Below are 20,406 nucleotides of genomic sequence, written 5' to 3'. Positions count from 1 at the left end.
CCATATTGTATAACCCTGCCTATTCCCTCAGTAAACTCAAGAATGACTCCCAAATCTTACACAAAGCTTCCTTTCGCTTTCTACCCCAAGACTGTGCTGTCTTTCAGAGCCTTGCCCAGATGGGGGCGCTACTCGGGGATTGTTCATTGTGCATGTTTCTATGGTAAGGAAAAAGCCTTTGTCATCCACAAATCCCATCCGGGATCTGTGAGAGCCTATGGCTCTATTCCCCAGTAGACAAGCTCCTGGCATTTTCCTTCTATGAGAGAAAAAACAAAACAGGATTTCTTCCCAGGGTTACCTGCACAGTTACAATTCAATTTCTTTGGTTCACTGTTGAAATGCAAAACAAATAAATCCAAGAAGGATAACTTTATAAATCCCAGCTGCTACTTAGATCTCAGTAGGAATAGTTTGTTAGTACCCTTCCCTAGAGTGGATTTTGATTAAAAGTGAATAATATAGAATGAATAAAAATTGACATTATACAGATATGTTTTCTTATTCTTCTCAATGTCTCCATGGAATTTGCAACGTGATTATTCCCATTCCTGGATGAGAAAAACCGAGGCCTATCGAGGCTGAGAGAGTTTCCACATTACACAGAATCTGATCATAGAATCTGAATGTCCAGGAATGAGAGTGGGAAACCTGAAAGGAGGCATGGGACCCCTAGAAACAGAGAAGGCATAACTAATTATTAAAAAAAAACAAGTTGGAAAGTTTCATCTTGACTCCCCTAACATTGAACTGTTGAATGCCCCAAATTCTTAAGAACTATTTTGTGGCTAGTATCATTGCATTCCCCATCTGTCCACAGTGGAACTTGACTCATCACAGGTCCTGACTGTTGGTACAACCATGTTCTGGTTGGTATAGCCATGTTGCCCCGAATTTATGTGATTATTTTATTACATGTTTCTCTTATCATTTATAGAATGAGTGAGTAGAAGATGGAAAAATTAAAATGCTGATCCCAGTGATAAGTAAGGAGACTTGTAGACTTAGGACTTGGACAAAGGTAGAAAATAATGTGCTAACTGTGACAAATCTTAAGTCTCTGTTACAGAATCAATGGACTGAATGCTCAGCTACTCAGGAGGCTGAGATCTGAGGATCAGGGCTTGAAATCAGCCTGGACAACAAAGTCTAGGAGACTGTTATTTCCAATTAACCACAAGAAAACCAGAAGTAGAATTGTGGCTCAAAGTGGTAGAACATCAGCCTTGAGCATAGAAGCTCAGGGACAGCATGCAGGCCCTGAGGTCAAGTCCCATGACTGAGAAAAAGAAAAGAGAGGTGGGGGGAGCGCACGAGGAAGGAAGGGAGAAAGAGAGAGAGAGAGAGAGAGAGAGAGAGAGAGAGAGAGAGAGAGAGAGAGAGAGAGAGAGAGAGAGAAGAAAGAAAGAAAAGAAAGAAAGAAAGGAAAGAAAGAGAAAGAAGGAAGGGAAGAGAAAGAAGGAAGGAAAGGAAAAGAAAGAAGTAAGAATAAGCATCACTTGATAGTTCTGATCAAAGACTGCACCTCAGAGGTAATACATAATTGGCAACTGGATCTTGTGTTCAAGCTCTCTGGGAAGAACTCTGGAACTGAATGGGGGTTCTATGAAACCAGGGCTGTTTGTCCCTGACCTTGACCTCAACCTCTACTGCTCAAAGCCAGAGCTGACTCATACTGACATACCAATGGGCTTCTATCAGTCTCCTCCTCCTCAGCCTAGACAGAGGAGGCCTGCAGGTCTCAGGTGACATGGGGTGAGAGGATGGTGCAGTCCGCCCGCAATCTATGACGCTTTCCATTTGGCATTCTTTCCTCACTCCACCGTGGCTGCCTAGAGACCACCCACAGCTGCAAAGCAGTCCTTGTCCTAGAATGAAATCCGTCCATGACTCACAGGCAAAGAGGCACCTGGCACTCTCTTTGGAAAGTCCAGTTGAGAAATATTAGTTGCTGCTTTTTTTTCTACCCCAAATCAGGGCACTGCTCCTTTTTGCAGAAGCCTTTTGTTGATTACTTTTTTAAGTGCCTTTACTGGGGCTTGAACTCAGGACCTAGGCACTAACCTTAGTTTTTGCTTTGTTTTGCTTTTCTTTATTTTGTTTTTGCCAGTCCAGGGCTTGAGCACTGTCCTTGGACTTTCTCAAGGCTAGAGCTCTACCATGTGAGCTTCAGTGCCACTTCCAGTTTTTTTTCTATGTATGTGGTACCGAGAAATCGAACCGGGTCTTTGTGCATGCTAGGCAAGCACTCTACCACTAGGCCAAACTCTCAGCCCCACCCTAGCTTTTTCTATTCAAGGCTGACCCTCTACCACTTGAGCCACAGTTCTGGTGGCTAATTGGAGACAGGAGTCTCATGGACTTTCTCATCTGGAGCTGGCTTTGAAGCATGATTCTCAGATCTCAGCATCCTAAGCAGTTAGGATTACAGGCTTGAGTCACTGGGGCCTAGCTCCTAGCTACCTGCAACCAATGAAGCCATCTTTACAAGTCAATGATGGTGTTATAACTTACAGTCTCCAAAGCAGACAGTCATTAGACAGAGGGGCAAGGGCACCAGAGCTGTGCTTTACCCCCATGGCTCCTAGCTACCTCTTACCAGCCCCTAACCTTACCACCTCTAGCCATGAGAAACGGGTCTGGAGTTCCCTGGTTTCCTCTAAGAAAACCTGTAGTCGTATGCTGGCCCTTTAGGTTGCACTCAGACCCAAAGAAGAGAATCTGTGTGTGTGTGTGTGTGTGTGTGTGTGTGTATGTGTGTGTGTGTGTGTGTGTGTGTGCACGTGTGCACGTGCACTTGCACTCACATGTACCTGTGTGCAGGTGACTAGGGTTTGAACTCCAGGCCTGGCTGCTATCCTTTAGCTTTTTCTGCTCAAGGCTAATGCTTGGAGCCACAGCTCCACTTTCTGCATTTTGGTGCTTCACTGGAGGTAAGAATCTCACTAACTTTGCTGCAGGGCTGGCTTTGAACTTAGATCCTCAGATCTCAGCCTCCTGACTAGCTAGGATTGTAGGTATAAGCCACCAGCACCCAGCTAGCAGCCAGAGTCTTTGAATGCTAGCAACTTGTTTGAGTAATATCAGTTAATCCTTTTGCAATAACTCATTTCCTGTCATTATGGTGTTAGCTGGAAAACAAAGAATCTTGCCTTCAGCACAGAATGTTTGTGGATTTGAAATTCAAGCCTGGACCTCTATTTTTCCTGTAGGTCATGCCAAGGCAAGGACCAGAAGGTGGAAAAAATAGAAGAGGAGCGAGTTTGGCACAATGGTCCTCAAAGACCAATTTGGAAGCTCTGACTGAGAAGAGATACTCGTCTCCTGGGATCTGAGCATTTGTTTCTCCGGATCTTCCCACATCAATCTGTCCAGGGAAAAGCAAGGAAGAATCTTGACTCCTAAATCTAGAGGCTGTCTACCCTGTTCTAGAGAGGTCACCAGGGCTGGAAGAAGTGGATGGCGTCTTCATCCAGGAGGACCCCACTAGGATACCAGCTTGCCAGGGCTGGGGCAGATCTCTGCTAGTTGAAGGCCTCTCTGTATTTCTTTTCTCTTTAGGGTCTGACTGTCTCCAATCAGAAGTTCTGCTTTGAGGCACTGGGAAGAGCACTCTGGGATCTCCTTGTCCCAGAGTTCATAAAAGGATCCCATTTAGTGAGACCCTCTTGTAATCAGGATTATTTCTCTAACAAAAGCCATGTGTGCATGTGAACTGACAAGTGAGAAGAAGCATTAAGGAAGTTCATTTCAGCATGACTGAAGAGGTCAAAGAGACTGGTCCCCAAGGCAGGTACAGACACTAGGGAGATGGGAGGGTCTCAGGAGCAATCCACAGTGGGTAGGTAGCTGGCTGCCATGGCTGCTTGATCTTCACCTTGGTGCTCCCTTCACTTCTGAAGAAACGGCTAGGGGAGATGGGGATCTAAGCCTCTCAGACCACCATCAGAGCACCTGTAGCACAGGGAGGGCCCTTAGCAGTCTGTGAGGGCTGACGTTTTCCTGGACCAGTGGGGAAGCTGGTTCCAGGTCACACAGCAATGCTGGTGATAGGCAGGTTCTGAGTAGCCAATTCTGATCAGTTTGGGAAGTAACAGCTCCAGAAGGACAAAACAGACCCTGCAGAGGAGAAATAGAAAAGGGTCTCTCTCCCTCCTTATGCCTCCTAAGAAGCTGGGATGCCAGGCATGTGGTACTCAGCCTGACCAATAGGTGGCTTTCTATTTTCAGAGAATCCCAAGGAAAGAAAAATGAAAAGAGGCAGTGCAAGTCCGAGAGAGCAAAGACTGGTAAAATTTCAGAACTTTAAAGAGAAAATAAAAAGAAACTGGACGTTCCCGTCGATCCTCATTGTATGATGGAAAATGAAGAGACAAGAGTTGGGGCAGGAGCTGGGTGGGAGAGTGTTTGCCTAACATGGGAGAGGCTGTGAGCTCCAGGAAAAGGTTTTGAACCTGGGATTTTGCATTTAGATCATCACCATTGGACAAAGGAGCACTCAGTGTATTGCTCACCCATCAATATAAAAAATACCTAGAGATGGTATTCCAGCGAAACAAAGTGGATGGTACAGGGAATGCAGGAGGAGGACAGTATACACAAGAAAGAGCTGCAGCTCAGTGTGCCCAGTGGGCGGGAAAACGCAGAGAAGGCGAGGGGTCTCAACACCATGGTGCTCGACAGCCCTCTGCTGCCCTGAGATCCATCTCCTGCCTACAGCCAAACCACACTATGCGGTTCTGTGATGGAACAGGTGTTTCATATCTCAGTGGGTATGAAATGCCTTGCAGTGTACTCCATTTTCTGATCAACCTCTAGCGAGCATCCAGAGACAGAAACACAAAGCTTCTGAATTGGAACAAAGAAAGTAAATAACATACCTGATAATGTATGTAACATAATAATAAGTATATATAATTATATAATATACAGCATATACTATATATGTGTATTATATACGATAGATTATATTATATAAATATGTGATGTAATACATAATTATATAGTACTGTTAGAATATGATATATTACTTTATTATTATACTATAATTATATTATCCAATATTCTAATTATATTATATAATTATATCATATAATTATAATATATAATCATAGCATACAATAATATATAATAATATAATTATATAATATAATTATATTTTCAAATATTAACAACATTAGTTAGCATACCAATCATATTAATTATACTGTATTATATAATATATTGATACAATATATATTTTATATACTATATAACACTGTATAATATATAGTATATAATATGTACTATATATAATATAGCATATATATTACACTATATACTTATATATTATGTGTGACATATATATGTCATGTACATATATCACTATTATATAATATTATGTATTATATTTACATATTATATCATTATTATATAATATATAACATATATTACATCATTACATTTATATGATAATGACTTAATAATTACATAATATACAGTGGCTAACTAATCATATATTATATATCATATATACATATGGTACATGTATATATCTCATATATATACTAGTATAATATTTATAGCATGTATATGTTATATAACTTAACTATGTCAATTTCTCTAGGGAGTCCTTAGAAAAGTTCAGTCCTGTGGGGAGTAGTGGTGAGGAGGTTCTGAAGGGAAGCTTGGAGAGAGCACACCAGACTCCTGTGCTTAGTGTCCATTGTACCCAGAAAGAAACAGAAGCTGGCTGGGCTGGCCTGGAACAGGAGTTGGACTTTTCTAAGCAGTTCTCCTGTGGTAGACCTTATGTGAGGTCATTGTCACAAAAGCCCTGTGAGGAAACGACCATTGTCTCAATTACATAACGGTTATGACAGGCTGGGCATGTTGCCGCATGCCTGTGATCGTCCTAGCTCTTGTGGGGAACAGAAGGAAAATCATGAGTTCAAGGCTAGCCTGGGCAACACAGTGAGACTGTTTCTCAGAAAAGAAAATCGCTGGGCACCAGTGGCTTGTGCCTATAATCCTAGCTACTCAGGAGGCTGAGATCTGAGGAGGTGTGTTCAAAGTCAGCCCAGCAAGAAGACCCTTCTCTCCAACTAACCCCCAAAAGCTGGAAGAGGGGCTGAAGCTCGAGTGATGGAGCACCAGTCTTGAGAGAAAAGACTAAGGGAGAGTGCTCTGGCTGAGTTCAAACCCAGTAACACACACACACACACACACACACACACGCGCACACACACACACACACACACACACACTATGGTGGAAGACCTAAGTTACAGAACTTGCTCAAAGTCCACAGCCAGCAAATGGTAGAGCTAGACTCTGAACCAAGACTGGTTTGGATTCAAAGTCTGAGCTTAAGCAGGGATCAGAGGGTGTCAGTAAGCATAGGCAAACTCCTTGGTAAAGAAGAGAAATGTCTTTTCCAAACAGTCAGACAGTGCATGCTTGCTTTCTCCCTGCACCTTGAATGAGGAATTGGTTCCTTTGCTCTGATTGGCTTGTGGGAACTAAGACTGTCATTTGCCCAACAGCACTTCAAAATTCTCACCTCCACCACCCTGTACATTCACTGGGCCTTCAGAAAACCCAGCTAGCTGAGCCAGGGCTCAGGGAGAGGGGCCAGGAAGAGAAGAGATGCTGGAGCCCAGAGTTCTTGTTTTCCATGTCATCAGTGCCATCTCCATGCTCTAAGCATCCTCAAAGGCACTTTCTGGTCCTGAGCGGCCCCAGCCCCTTCCTGTGTCTCACCATGAGCTTCTGCCTCTGCAGAGCCTCTGGCTTGTAAGGGAGGCAGGCAGGCAGACCCGAGAGAATGTGTATGTCAGTTAAGGTTTGTCGTTTACACGTGGAGATCATTAACGAGACTTATTTTTAAATTGTAATTGCAAAATGTAAATGCTCCCCAAACTGATGTGTAATTGCTATCCCCTCCACCCCAGCCCTTCCCCTCTGGTGCCAGCTTTGCAAGGAGAGAATTAGAAAATAAAAAGGGGGTGGATTATGTAAGCAAAACGATTTAAAAAAGAGAGAGAGAGACAGAGAGAGAGCGCTAAGAATTGAAGTGAGACAGCTGGCGGCTTCTCTGATTGCCACACTTCCAGCATTAGCTGCAAAAATTGTCCTTGCCAGTTGCACCCATGTAAGGAATAGTGTCAACTGTACTAAGCCCCCAGGACAGGACAAGCTGCCTGTCACTCATTTGAAACTACAGCCAATGGCCAGTGGGTATACAAAGGCCCAGGAGTTCAGCGGACAGAGGTGGGGATAATATTTGAGTTTGCTTCTGTCAAATCTATGAAAGACACCCCCAGTATGGAAGGTAGCAATTGTCCACCCATCATCTAGATGATGGCACAGGGGACACAGAAACAACAGCCTTCACCTGGAGAGAGTGGGGTTCTCCTGGAAAGGCCATGGGATGAGCCTTGGTTTCACTTCTGTCCCTAAGAAAGTCACTGCTCTTGAACAATGACACACTTGGTACTGATTGTGCAACTGTGTCAGCTTTGTCCATACTTTCTTGTTTCATGTGCTCTCTCTCCATCTTCCAGCCAGCCACATGGGCAGTGAACTGCCTGCAGTATCATGGCACACAGGCTCCAAATGATAAAGCCAGCTTGTCCCAGGAGGGGAGTGCTCCAGTCAACAATGCATGGCTTTCCTCCAAGGAGGAGGAGCCAGCGTAACCCTGACTACCATGATGACACACAGCTCCCCTAACAGGAAGTGACTCTTCTAGCCTCCAGCTTTGAAAAGGTGGAGTGGCACATTCACCTGAGTGGCTCTCTCTCCCTCTCCCTCTCTGCAAGGATTGTCCTGTGTGAAGAATTTGGCAACAGTTACCACCAGTTTCCTGTAAGGTCACACTGTCCTTAAGATATCAAGGAAATTTTAAATCCGGGACAAAGTCCCTTGAATTGAGGCTCAATCTCCTTTTTGTGGGGGGAGAGCAGCCCTGGGGCTTGAACTCAGGGTCTGGGCACTGTCTTTAAGCTTTCTTGAGGCTAGCGCCTTACCACCTGAGCCCCAGCAACACTTCTGATTTTTTTCTATGTATGTGGTACCAAAGAATCGAATCTGGGTCTTTGTGCATGTTAGGCAAGCACTCTACCACTAGGCTAAACTCCTGACCCAGGGCTTGATCTCTTTGTAAGAGGACCAACCCTTACAACAACATTAAGAAAGAAAAGAGAAAACCAAACCAAAACCAAAACCAAAACCAGGGAGCCAGGTGCTGGGTGGCTCCGAGCTACTCAGGAGGCTACTCTGAAGGCTGATGGTTTGAAGCCTGGACATGAAAAATCTCCAAGACACTTGTCTCCAGTTAACCAGCAAAGAGCTGGAAGTAGGATTGTGGTTCAAGTGGTAGAGTGTGAGTCTTGAGCAAAAAAGCCAAGCAAAGTGCAAGGTTCTGAGTTCAAGCCCCAAAATAAGCAAGAAGGGGGGGAGAGGGAGGGAGGGAGGGAGGGAGGGAGGAAGGAAGGAAGGAAGGAAGGAAGGAAGGAAGGAAGGAAGAAAGAAAGAAAGAAAGAAAGAAAGAAAGAAAGAAAGAAAGAAAGAAAGAAAGAAAAAACAAGTTATTTTTAAAAGTTAGTTTTCTAAATCCCTACATAATATATGGGTACTTAACTCTATGATACGATGAAGTTACTTAAGAGAATTAAAAGAGCAAAAAACCAGTTGTGCACGATGGCTCACACTTCTGATCATGTTACTTTGATAGCATGGTTACCAGGATAACAGGAGGACTGAGGTTACAAGACCAGCTGAGGCCACAAAAAACTAAAACAAAACCAAGGAGACGTCATCTCAACTAGAAAAGGCTGGGCTTGATGGGACCTCCCACTCATCACACCTACACATGAAAAGGAGGATCACAATCTAGGCCAACCAGGCAGAAAACAAGCCCCTGTTTGAAAAATAACAAAGCAAAAGGGCTGGGGATGTGACTCAAATGGTAGAACACCTAACTAGCTAGTCTGGGCCCTGCGTCGAACCCCAAGATCTGCTGAAAATCCAACCAACTACCCAGATTTCATGTGAGTCAAATGAGCTTCTCTGTGATCCATGATCAAAGGGCCTATTTCTCCAAGTTCACCTACGGGTGAAAACCTGGACGCAGTACCTAGGGTGTGCATCAGAAATCATGGGGTAGAAATATGTAGGTCTTCACTTCAGCACACAGAATCAGAGTCTCTGGCTGTGGGGTCCAGGAATTGCATTTGTCACCAACACCCCTAGTTAACGCTCAAGTGAGAACAATTGTTTTCAGAGTTGTGATCATCATCATCACAAATCTACACAACACCCTCCTCTCCATACCAACAACTCTTTGCTCATAGAACACGTGAAAGCTCAGAACACAGGGACAAAACATGACCCTTGACCCTAAGCTAAGGCTGTAACACAAAGACATGAGAAACCCACACAGTGTTTGCTGTCTAAGGTGGTCAGTGCTCGTGGCAGAACTGGTACTGACTGGGGGATTGGCCTAATATGTTCAAGGACAGAAAAGCACATCTTACTGTTAGGTGATCCAGACGTCTCTGGGATCCTCTTCTGGGGAGAGGGGGCTTATACCCCTCTTCTCACTTCCAGCTGAACTAGAAATGCTTCCTGTCCCTGGGAGCCAGAGCACCTGCATGGAAGGGCAGAGCAGCAGGGGCATCAATCACAGAGTACTCCTGGATCTGTTCACCAGCTCTCTCCTTTCTCCCCAGGATATATTCTGTTCTAGAAGGGATGGGTGGGGCTGGGAGTTTGGCCTAGTGGTAGAATACTTGCCTTACATGCACGAAGACCTGAGTTCGATTCCTCAGTACCACATACATAGAAAGAAAAGCTGGAAATGGTACTGTGTCTCAAATGGTAGAGCTCTAGCCTTGAGAAAGCCCAAGAACAGTGCCCAGGGTCTGAGAAGACATGGGTGCTATTTCCCTGCCATGTTTACCATTCACCTCTCTCTCGCTCCTCAGTGTGGTTACTGAGGCTTCCCCTCACTCCCCCTCAACGTCCTCCTCCTCCTTATGGTTCATCTGGAGCCCAGATCTCATCAAGGATGAAGAACTCTGTTGTTGCCTGCATGGTTTCCTGGGTCCAGGTGTACTGCAGCCTGTCTCTGGGAGTGACCGTGGGCACTGGAAGAGCGGTTGACACCTGTCCTAGGGTTCTGGGGAAGTTGGAGGAAGGGGCAGCAGCTGATGTCACTGGCAGGCTTGGCTGGGGTCTGTAGAGACAGCAATGTGGTGGGATTGGAAGCTGTCTGAGGGCAGCAGGGGAGAAAAGCCAGGAAGGGACCAAAAAGCAGGGAAAGACAACCTGCGGCCTAACAGGGGCTTGGACCACATGGCATTTTAATTTAGCTTTAGGTTAAAGAGTGTTCATTTTATTTATTTTTTCCATATTTGAAATGAACCAAGGTGTGTACATCCACAGTCTGAGTGGCCAGCCCTGCTGAGAGACAAAGCCACACAATTCCCAGCAGTCCTCCCTTTCTCCATGTGGACCACTTGCTAGTTTGACTCCAACAGGTCAGGATGGCTGGTCACAGGAATACGGTCTGCTCCTCATCTCAGTTGTACTTTGGGAGGCAGCATTGGGCAGCATCCCCAGCCCAGAGCCCCAGCCCTGCACCAGAGGGAAATCATCTTTAACATTAACAGCACCTTCCTAGTTAACACCAGCTTAGTCTCCTTGTAAAAACACATTTGCACCTCAGTAAAGAATGTAATTAACTAGTGACATGACAACAGGAGGAGCTAAGCAGTAGCCAAGCTAGGAGTGGCAACTGAGGAGATGGAAATGAGGATGTTTGCCTGCACCTTAAGTGTGCATGCACACACACATATGTGCATGCGTGTGCAAACTGCTGGGGAGGTGAGAGTGGCAGAGAGTTTGCATCTGAGATCCTAAAGGAGGTTTGAATTCCTAGCAGCAGAAGAGCAGAAGCTGGGGTACACTAGCATTAGCTGAAAGACTTTCAGAGGAAGGATAGACACACTGTTTCAGGTCCCTTTGTCCATTGTCTGATCTGATCTGATCTGCGCCACACAGAGGAACCCAAGAGATCAAACCAATGGAATGAGTGATACCACCGGGTTATTCCTGTGTCATTTCTCCTCGTACACTGTTCTTCCTTCATGACGACTTTGTCTTTAAACTGTAATAATTCACAGGTCTCTGATCACACAGACTGCAAACTAAGGGACCCCACCAGTCCTGATCCCAGTCTCTCTTTATCTGTATCATTGGCCTCTCAGTGTATTTGCATACTGCATCTGAGCAGGTGACTTCATCCACACTCACCAAGGACTCTGGGCCTGCCAGATGCAGCCAAAACAGGAACAGGCGCTCACTCTTCTTTACACACTTACAGCTGGCTCATCACCTTCTCCAGGACTTCTAAGAACTGGTTGCCCAGAGAAGATATTCACCAAACATCTGTTCATTACGTTAGAGCAAGAACAGCCTTCTCGGAGTATGTCCTTCTAGACTCACCTTCTACTGTACTCCTTTCATGAAAACACACCTTTCTATTCTCCACATCTTGTCATGGTTTCCCACTAAGGCTCCAGTTCTGTATTGCTACCTGACAAAGACCTTATCCCTTCTTCAATATTCAACTTCAACTACAACTAGTTCTCATCACCCCTCCCCTCACCCCTGGCCCAGCTTTTCTGTGTTTCCAAGCAAAGGCTGTTTGTCATTTTCTCAGGATTCTGTGTCAGCTTGTGTTAGGAGCTATCTTAAATGCCTGTCATCTCTTTTCAACATGTGGGTCCCTCCCAGGCAGGGATCCTAGATCTGTGTAAATTTTGGATTTACAGAGGACTTGCATGTACAATTATCTTTCCTTTTTAAAGAAGTAGGCATTTTGGTATATCTTTACAAAATAACAAATGCTTATTAGGAAATATGTAGATAAGAAGACAAAGTTAAGTCAGCTACAATCCTGCAGTTCAAAAGTGACCACAGTTAGTGTTTGGAATTAAAAAAAAAAAAAAAACTTCTTATAAATAGTGGCAAAATGCAGCAGTGGTACTCCCTAGAGTAGTTGAAAATGAACTATGCAGCCGGGTGTGGTGGCTCACACCTGTAATCCTAGCTACTCAGGAAGGCTGAGATCTGAGGATCAAGGTTCAAAGCCAGCCTGGGCACAAAAGGACCTGAGACTCTTATCTCCAGTTAACCTCTAGAAAATGGAAAGTGGGGCTATGGCTCAAGGGTAGGGAGGTAGCCTTGAGCTGAAGAGCTCAGGGACAGTGCCCAGGCTGAGTTCAAGCCCCATGACCCACAAAATAAATAAATAAATAAACAAATAAACTGTACAACTTGTGGATGGGGATGAGAGGGAAAACTGGGAGTGAAGACAAGGGAGATATTATCAAGGAAATGTACTCCTGACCTACTTTTGAAATTGTAACTCCTCTGGAGTTTTTATAAAAACAATAAAGGGCCGGGAGTCTGGCCTAGTGGTTAAAGTGCTTGCCTAGCATGCATGAAGACCCGGGTTCGATTCCTTGGTACCACATACATAGAAAAAAGCCAGAAGTGGTGCTGAGGCTCAAGTGGTGGAGCTCTGTCCTTGAGAAAGTCCAAGGACAGTGCTCAGGCCCTGAGCTCAAGCCCACAACTGGCAAAAAAAAATAAAATAAAATAAAAATAAAAACAATAAAAAATAGCATCATATTGTGTACACTATTCAGTATTCAACAATGTGCCATATGTATTTTTCATCTAAGAGAAATATGTGTTATAATATGAAAGGCTTATGACATTGTATTTACGACTGTGCCATGCATACTCAGCTCACTTTTTAATCACATACTGTTTAGATTATGTCCAGTGTTTACTATTATAAACAAATCCCAGCAATTCTGGTTAGCTGACATTCATTGAAGACCTGATCATTTCTTAGGTTATCCCTAACTTGGTGTAGGCTTGCCAAGTTCCAAGTTCCAAGGTCTGCTCACTTTAAAGGGTTTCTACAGATTTCTTGTAGGAAGGTCACACATCTCTACCTCCTACAAGAAATATACTTTTGCTTTCTGTGTAGTTCCTGTTTTAGAGCTGTATCACAGGATGCTCAAGTGGTAGAGCTCTAGCCTAGCATGCAGAGAGTTCCTGGGATCAATCCTTAGTTCTACAAAAAGAAGCAAGCATGGGGTTTGCTTAGGATAACAGTAGCAAGTGGTATATCCTCTGACTCCGGCTATTTTATTTTTCTGCACTCCTCCCTTTCTCTCTCTTTTTCCTCTTATATTTCTTATCAATTCATCAAGCAATTTTGCAGTTGTGCTAGACCGCTGCTGGACACATTGACTGGAGAGACAGCTAGAGACATTCCTGGGAGTCTTACTATGCCAGCCTCAGCCACTTCATTGTCCCAGAGCTTAAGGCCCAGGATGTGGCAGATAAGAGAGCCATTTGGTGTTCAGTATTCATACTCCAGTGGGAAAGATATTGAGAAGGACTTACTTGTCACCTGCAGTGTGAGTATGATGCCACTTCTGGCTGTTGGCCTCAACACTCCTTCTTTTGCTAAAGCCCACAAGGACAGGGACAGGGTGGAGCCTGGGGAAGGGAGGAGGTACCACCTACTTAATATGGCCTTCACTCCCCATCCTTCCTGTGGTCCTGGGGCACAAAAGCAACCTCCAAGGGCCTGCAGCATCCACAGATCCCATCTTTCTGCTCTGACTGCCCTTCTGTCCACCTCCATCCTCAGAAGGCCTGGCTCAGAGGAGCTGGGACCAGTGTGAGGGAAGAAAAGCCAACCAGCTTCCTACTCAGGGATTAATAAAGACACACATTAGCAAGAGGAAGGACGAGCAGAGGTGACACCGGCATGCCCCAACACAGGGCATTGCTTCAGGCCTGCAATAGATGGAGATTTCTCCTTTCCCAGAACTGACAACTAGCTAGTTCCACTTGTTTCCTTACAGCCTGAAGAAAGCTTGGAGGCAAAATGTAGCCTGTAATCTCCTTTCTGTCACTGGCAGAGATTCCTCTGGGTACAAGGAAGACAACTCACATGTCAGAAAGAATGGAGAGGAGGAAAGACAGACCAGGGTAGACAGAGAGGAGACTGCCAATGGATGATGACCCTCTTTCTACCCCCACCACCATACAAAGTCTTCCTCTCTGCCAAGCACAGGGGTTCATATCTGTAATTCTAGCTACTCAGGAGGCTGAGATCCAAGGATTGGGATTCAAAGCCAGGCCAGGGAAGAAAGTCTATGGGACTCTATCTCCAGTAAACCACATATACAAGTGTGGAGTGCAAGTGAAGTTGTGGCTCAAGTGGCAAAACACCATCCTCGAGCCATAAAAACTAAGGAACAAGCTGGGTGCTGGTGGTTCATGTCTGCAATCCTAGCTACTCAGGAGGCTGAGATCTAAGGAAGGTGGTTCAAAGCCAGCCCAGGTAGAAAAATCCATGGACTCATCTCCAATGAACCACCAAAAAAGCCAGAAGTGAAGCTGTGGCTCAAAGTGGCAAAATAAGAGCCTTGAGCACAAAAGCTCAAGGACAATGCCCAGGCCCTGAGTTCAAATCACAGGATGGGAATCACAAAAAACACAAACGTTAATTAAAGGGTGGGGATGAGAAGGAAAAACTGGGAGAGTACGAGGGAAGGGGTGCCATTGTCCAAAATGAAATGTACCCACTCCCTGATTTATGTATCTGTAATTCCCCTGTATATCACCTTTATAATAACAATTTAAAAATATAAATGAAAAACACAAACAATGAAGGAACAGTGCCCAGTCCCTGGGTTCAAGCCCCAGTACTAACACCAGAAAAGAAAAGAAAGAAAAATGATGTCCCCTTTATCCCCACCACACTCCCAAGAAGGTGAGGAGGTGGGGGTGAAGGCGCTCTGCCAGTCCCTATGTGCCCATGGCCAGGTTTTCTTGGACCATGCTGATGGGCAAAAGCCAGTTTTGAGCCAATTTTGCCAGCTGGCACTTTTGCAGATGAGTAAGATAGTAGACTAGACACAAACCAAAGACCTGTCCCCTCCATACTGGGAAGCTGGCCCCACCTCGCACCCCAAATATAAAGGGCCAAAGTCTCTGTCATGAGTGGTTCAAAAGCCATAAGAGAGCATGGCACATTCTGGAGCCCTCTGAGGGAGCCCTTCTCAGTGCAGTGCCTGAAAAAACCTTCCAGCATTTCCTCAATGGCGGGCCTCTGTGACTATCCCTCCCCCATGGGGGGGGGCAAGTTAAGCAGGCACAGCAGCCAGTGCCAGTTCTGCCACCAGTGAGCTTTGCCACCTTAAACCCCTTTTGTCAGGATGCTTATCATTGATCTTTGCCATTGCCATCTGTAAACACAAAACTGGGCCTGACATGGACATTTTCAGTTCCATTCTTGGACTACTCCTGCACCTCACTGTCATCTCAGAGGAAGCCTTAGAATTTCACCAGAGGGGAGGAGACCCAAGAAGCCAGATGCCAATCCTCTGGGAGGAGGGAAGCTTAAAGCCCCATGGAAGCTCAAATAATGTACAGACTTGCATAGACTGTTTCTCCCTTGGACAAAAGCCTTGCTATATTTGTTGGAGCCTAAAAAGATGAAAATCCAAATTGCTGAGCTTCCACTCCTGTACTTTATAATCAGGCTGGACCTCTTGCCTGACCCCACTTCTACATCTGAAACTTTTCTCCAGCTAAGCCGGACTACCATCATCCTGACACCTAGAACACCCCGCACCTGAACTCCCTATGTCCTGCTGGAGGGCCTTGTGTCCGCCTTCTCGCGTCTGCATTCAGCCTCTATTCAATCCCCCATGCGGGCACTGATCCTACCTCTCTGCAGCTGAAGACTCTGCTTCTTGCACTGCCATCCTCATCATTGCCCTTAATCTCACTCAATTTTCTGAACTTCTGCTGTTTTTGTCAAGCTAAATTTCCTAATTCCCTTCATGGCACCACAAACCTGGGAGGACAGACCTGTGGTTTTATTTCCTTTCTTCCTTCACACAAACCTGGGTTAGCCCTGCACCATGTGGATGGATTCCTGTCACGTGGAGAGGAGCCATTTCTGCCAAATATGAACTCAGATCAATGCTGAACCCATTCAGATGAGAGTTTGCCTGTTTTGTCATTTGTTATTCATTGCCAAAGGCAAGGCAATTCTCTATACTTCAATGTGTCCCTAAATTGGGAGCTTTTGATTGAACTGAGGATTATTTCATGTGTACTGATACTGAGAGTGTGGCAGGAATAGTACAGTGGATGATATTAAGTAAAGTTGGATTTAACTGTTTCTCTCTCTCTCTCTCTCTCTCTCTCTCTCTCTCTCTCTCTCTCTCTCTCTCTCTCTCTCTCTCTCTCTCCCTCACCCCCACCCTTCTCTTATGCCTGTCCTGGGGATTGAACTCAGGGCTGGGACATGTCCCTGAGCTTCATTTGCTCAAGGCTAGCATTCTGTCACAGCTCCATATCTTGCTTTTGTGTGTGTGTGTGCGTGTGTGTGTGGTTAATTAGAGATACGAGTCTCAAGGATATTTCTGCCTGAGCTGGCTTCAAACCATAATCCTTAGGTCTCAGCCTCCTGAGTAGCTAGGATTGCAGACATGAGCCACAGGCTGCGCTGATGCCCAGGCTCTCTCTCTTTCCTGCTGCACAAATTGTGTAAGTCTTACAGTACTTGCTTCCCCATTTCTGTAAAATGGGATCAGAAACACCTAACTTACAGGCTTTCTTAGAATTCTGTGTATTAGCATCCCCCGTGAGATGTCCCCCGTGAGAACTAGAGAGCTATATAATGCCATCACTCACAGCTTTGACAATGGAAACCATTGCCATTCATGATAATACCAATTTCCTAGTATGTTTAGATCCTAAGTGGTAAAATTCTGCTTTAAGATTTCATTCTCTGAAGTTTATTATCGAGGCCTCCCTTCCCCATAAAGGGTTATTCATCCCCTCGTCTCTGCTCCCCCAATAACGGGGACCACAGCTCCAAGAGAAAGTCTGAAGGTCTTGGGCACGAACTGTAGGCTGGATCGTGGAATCATTCCCATCTGTTCCCATCTGTGTTCTTATTTGAAATTCCGAGCTTCAGAAAGCAACAACTCAGTATTCTTCACTTTGGGCTCCCATCTCTGGCCTAGCATCCGGCTCAATGTGTGTTTCTGAAATGAGGGAATGGATGGATGAGCAGAAATGCCCAAAGCAATCAAGAGACCTGGGCAGAACTTGACCAGACACAAATTTTATATCTGGAGAAATGGACTAGAAGAAGAGACTGGTGATTAAAGTACCTTCTATGAGAAAATGTATGAACTTTTTAAGTCGGCCAGGAATCGTCCCCCAGTTTTTTTTTTTAAGCATTATGTATTTTTGCCAGTCCTGGGGCTTGAATTCAGAGCCTGGGCATTGTCCTTAGGCTTTCTCAAGGCTAGTGCTCTACCATTTGAGCCAGAGCACCACTTCTGGCTTTTTCTGTGTGTGTGGTACCATGGAATCGAACGAACCCAGGGCTTCATGCAAGCTAGGCAAGCACTCTACCACTAGGTCATGCTCCTGGCCAAGCCCTATTTATTTCTATCCCTCCTTGACAGGGTCTCCTTCTCCCATTTCTCCACACAATTTCTTTCCTTGAAGGTCAGACCATCTCTGGGCTCTTATTCCCTCTCCTACTCAGCCTTCTGGATGACCTTGCACCTGAGGCAGCCTTCTCCTGAGGCAGGAAAAGATAAAACTGCACTTTGGTACCAATTTACCACTATTTTCTGCTCTGACCTTAGCTACATTTCCCTCCTTTCTGTTCCCACCACACCTTAGCTCAACAGTAACATTTAACTGGTGTCTCTTTAGCCTCCCACATCTTTTGCAGGACAGCTGAGGATGGTTCTAATAGCTTAGAGTCTTACATAAGCCTTACTTATGCCATTAGACTATATAATCCTAATGAAACCTCACACTCACATATCTTCTTAGAGCCCAGTATATTTTGTTTATAGTAGGCATATAATAAATAATTGTTGGATAAGGTACAAATAAATAAGGTTCAAATAATAGGAGTCTTTGCAGGGGCCACATCTGTAATTCTAACTACTCAAGAGGTTGAGACATGAGGATAACAGCTCAAAGCCAATCAGAGCAAGAAGGTACCTTTAATTATCTCTAATTAACCAGCAAAAGGCCAGAAGCAGAGGTGCAACTCAAGTGACAAAACAGCAGCCTTGAGTGAAGAAGTTAAGAGCTAGCACTGAGTTCAAGCCCTAATGTCAGCACACACACACACATACACACACACACACACACACACACACACACACACACACACACACACACACACCAGCCTTGAGTGAAGAAGTTAAGAGCTAGCACTGAGTTCAAGCCCTAATGTCAGCACACACACACACACACACACACACACATACCCCACCAACAGACTTGCCACCCAGATTTTTTTTTAAATCAATGAACAAACTTCAGGAGTAACAGATAGTACAGTCTAAATGGATTTAACAGACAGCTGCAAAGTATTTCATCAGCAGCTACACAATACACGTTCTTCTCAGCAGCCCCTGAATCTTTCTCCTAAATAGATCATATTTTAGGACATAAAGTGCATGTTAAAAAAGATTTTTTTAAAAATCGAAATAGGGCCAGGAGGGGCTGAGAGGGTAGCCTAGTGGTAGAGTGCTTGCCTAGCATGCACAAAGACCAAGGTTCGATTCCTCAGTACCACATACACAGAAAAAGCCACAAGTGGTGCTGTGGCTCAAGTGGTAGAGTGCTAGCCTTGAGGAATGCACAAGGACAGTGCTTAGACCCTGAGTTCAAGCCCCAGGACTAGCAAAAGAAGAAAGAAGAAAGAGAGAGAGAGAGAGAGAGAGAGAGAGAGAGAGAGAGAGAGAGAGAGAGAGAGAGAGAGAGAGAGAGAGAGAGAGGAAGGAAGGAAGGAAGGAAGGAAGGAAGGAAGGAAGGAAGGAAGGAAGGAAGGAAGGAAGGAAGAAGGAAAGAAAGAAGGGAGGGAAGGAGGGAGGGAGGAAACGAGGAAGGGTGGGAGAGAAGGAGGGAACTAGGAAGGAAGGGAGGGAGGGAGGAAAGAAATAGGGCTGGGAGTTTGGCCTAATGGTACAGTGCTTGCCTAACATGCATGAAGACCAGGGTTCAATTCCTCGGTACCACATACATAGAAAAGGCCAGAAGTGGTGCTGTGGCTCAAGTGGTAGAACTGTAGCCTTGAGAAAGCTCAAGGGCATTGCTTAGGCTCTGAGTTCAAGCCCTAGGACTGGTAAAAATAAATAAATAAAATAACCCCCTTGTCTTCTATCAAACCATAATAAAGTAAAACTAGAAAGCAACATCAAGACACTACAGAAAAAAATCAAACACATGGGGACTGAACAATGCATTGATAAGTGACCAGTGGGGTTGCCAAAGAAATAGCAGGGAAATTGAAAGCATTCTTAAAGCCTAATGAAAATGAAAACACAACTTACCAGAACCTCTGGGATACAGGAAAGACAATGCTAAGAGGAGAGAATATGCCTATAAGCACCTATATCAAAAAGAAAGATTTCAAATAAACAGCTCAATTTATGTACCTCAGGCTCCTAGAAAAACAAGAACAAACTAAACCTCAAATTAGCAGGCAGAAAGAAATAATAAAGATTAGGGCAGAATCACATGAATTCACCACCAAACTCTAAAAGAACTTTAAAAAACAACAATATTCCTCGATCTATTTCATCTACTAGAAAAGGAAAGAATGCTAACAAAGTCATTCTAAGAAGCCAATACAACTCTGATACCAAAACCAGATAAAGGCACCACAAAACAAAAACAGTATTGAGCAGTCTCTTGATGCATGCAGACAGTTTCTTAAACATATCTGCAAGCTGAATTCCACACATACGAAGCATATAACATGCCACATGCTGTTTACAAGGAACTATATTGTGCAATTTCATGTTTATTTCTTGTAAAAAAAACTTTACGGAATAGTTGCTATTCATCTCAGAATTTAGAAAGGGGAAACTGAGGTTAGAAAAGCTGCATCATTTGAGTGCTGGTAGTCATGGCACATGTCTATAAACCCAGCCACTTGAAAGGCTGAATTCTATTTCAAAAGTTGGGGCGTATATAATGAATGACTGTTGTTCTTAATGTACTATGTTATGTCTCATCTCTTTTGCCATCTCTTGGTTATCTCATGTTGTTGCAGTATTTCACCTTGTTATCTGATATATTTTATATGTGCTTAATTGATTATTTGAAATTGGATAGGGAAGGGGGGAAATCAAGATAAGGGGGGAAGGGGGGGAGGGAAATGGGGACCATGTCATGAGAAAGGGTATCAATGTTTGTGAAATCATGCACCTTCTATCTGGTGAATGTAATGTAACCCTTCTATTAATCGCAATAAAAAATTTATTTAAAAAA

The 20,406-nt window shown here is 44.5% G+C and overlaps 1 protein-coding gene across 2 annotated transcripts in view; it reads right to left on the bottom strand.

The window, feature by feature from the left end:
• Pknox2 (PBX/knotted 1 homeobox 2) overlaps window positions 1-20,406 on the bottom strand; it is a 245,572-nt gene that overhangs the window by 84,711 nt on the left and 140,455 nt on the right. The window contains exon 3 of one of the 2 annotated variants that reach the window (XM_090319655.1): window positions 9,519-9,631. The exons of the other annotated variant lie outside the window; for it this stretch is intronic. The gene's annotated coding sequence lies outside the window, so the exon portion shown is untranslated. The remainder of the gene's footprint in view (window positions 1-9,518; window positions 9,632-20,406) is intronic. 2 annotated transcript variants of the gene reach the window in all.

Source organism: Megascapheus bottae, chromosome 27, assembly GCF_031878675.1.
Source record: "Megascapheus bottae isolate mThoBot1 chromosome 27, mThoBot2.hap1, whole genome shotgun sequence".
Lineage (NCBI taxonomy): Eukaryota > Metazoa > Chordata > Mammalia > Rodentia > Geomyidae > Megascapheus > Megascapheus bottae.
The sequence above is the reverse complement of the archived record's forward strand: the minus strand, read 5'-3'. Positions and strand labels throughout refer to the sequence as shown.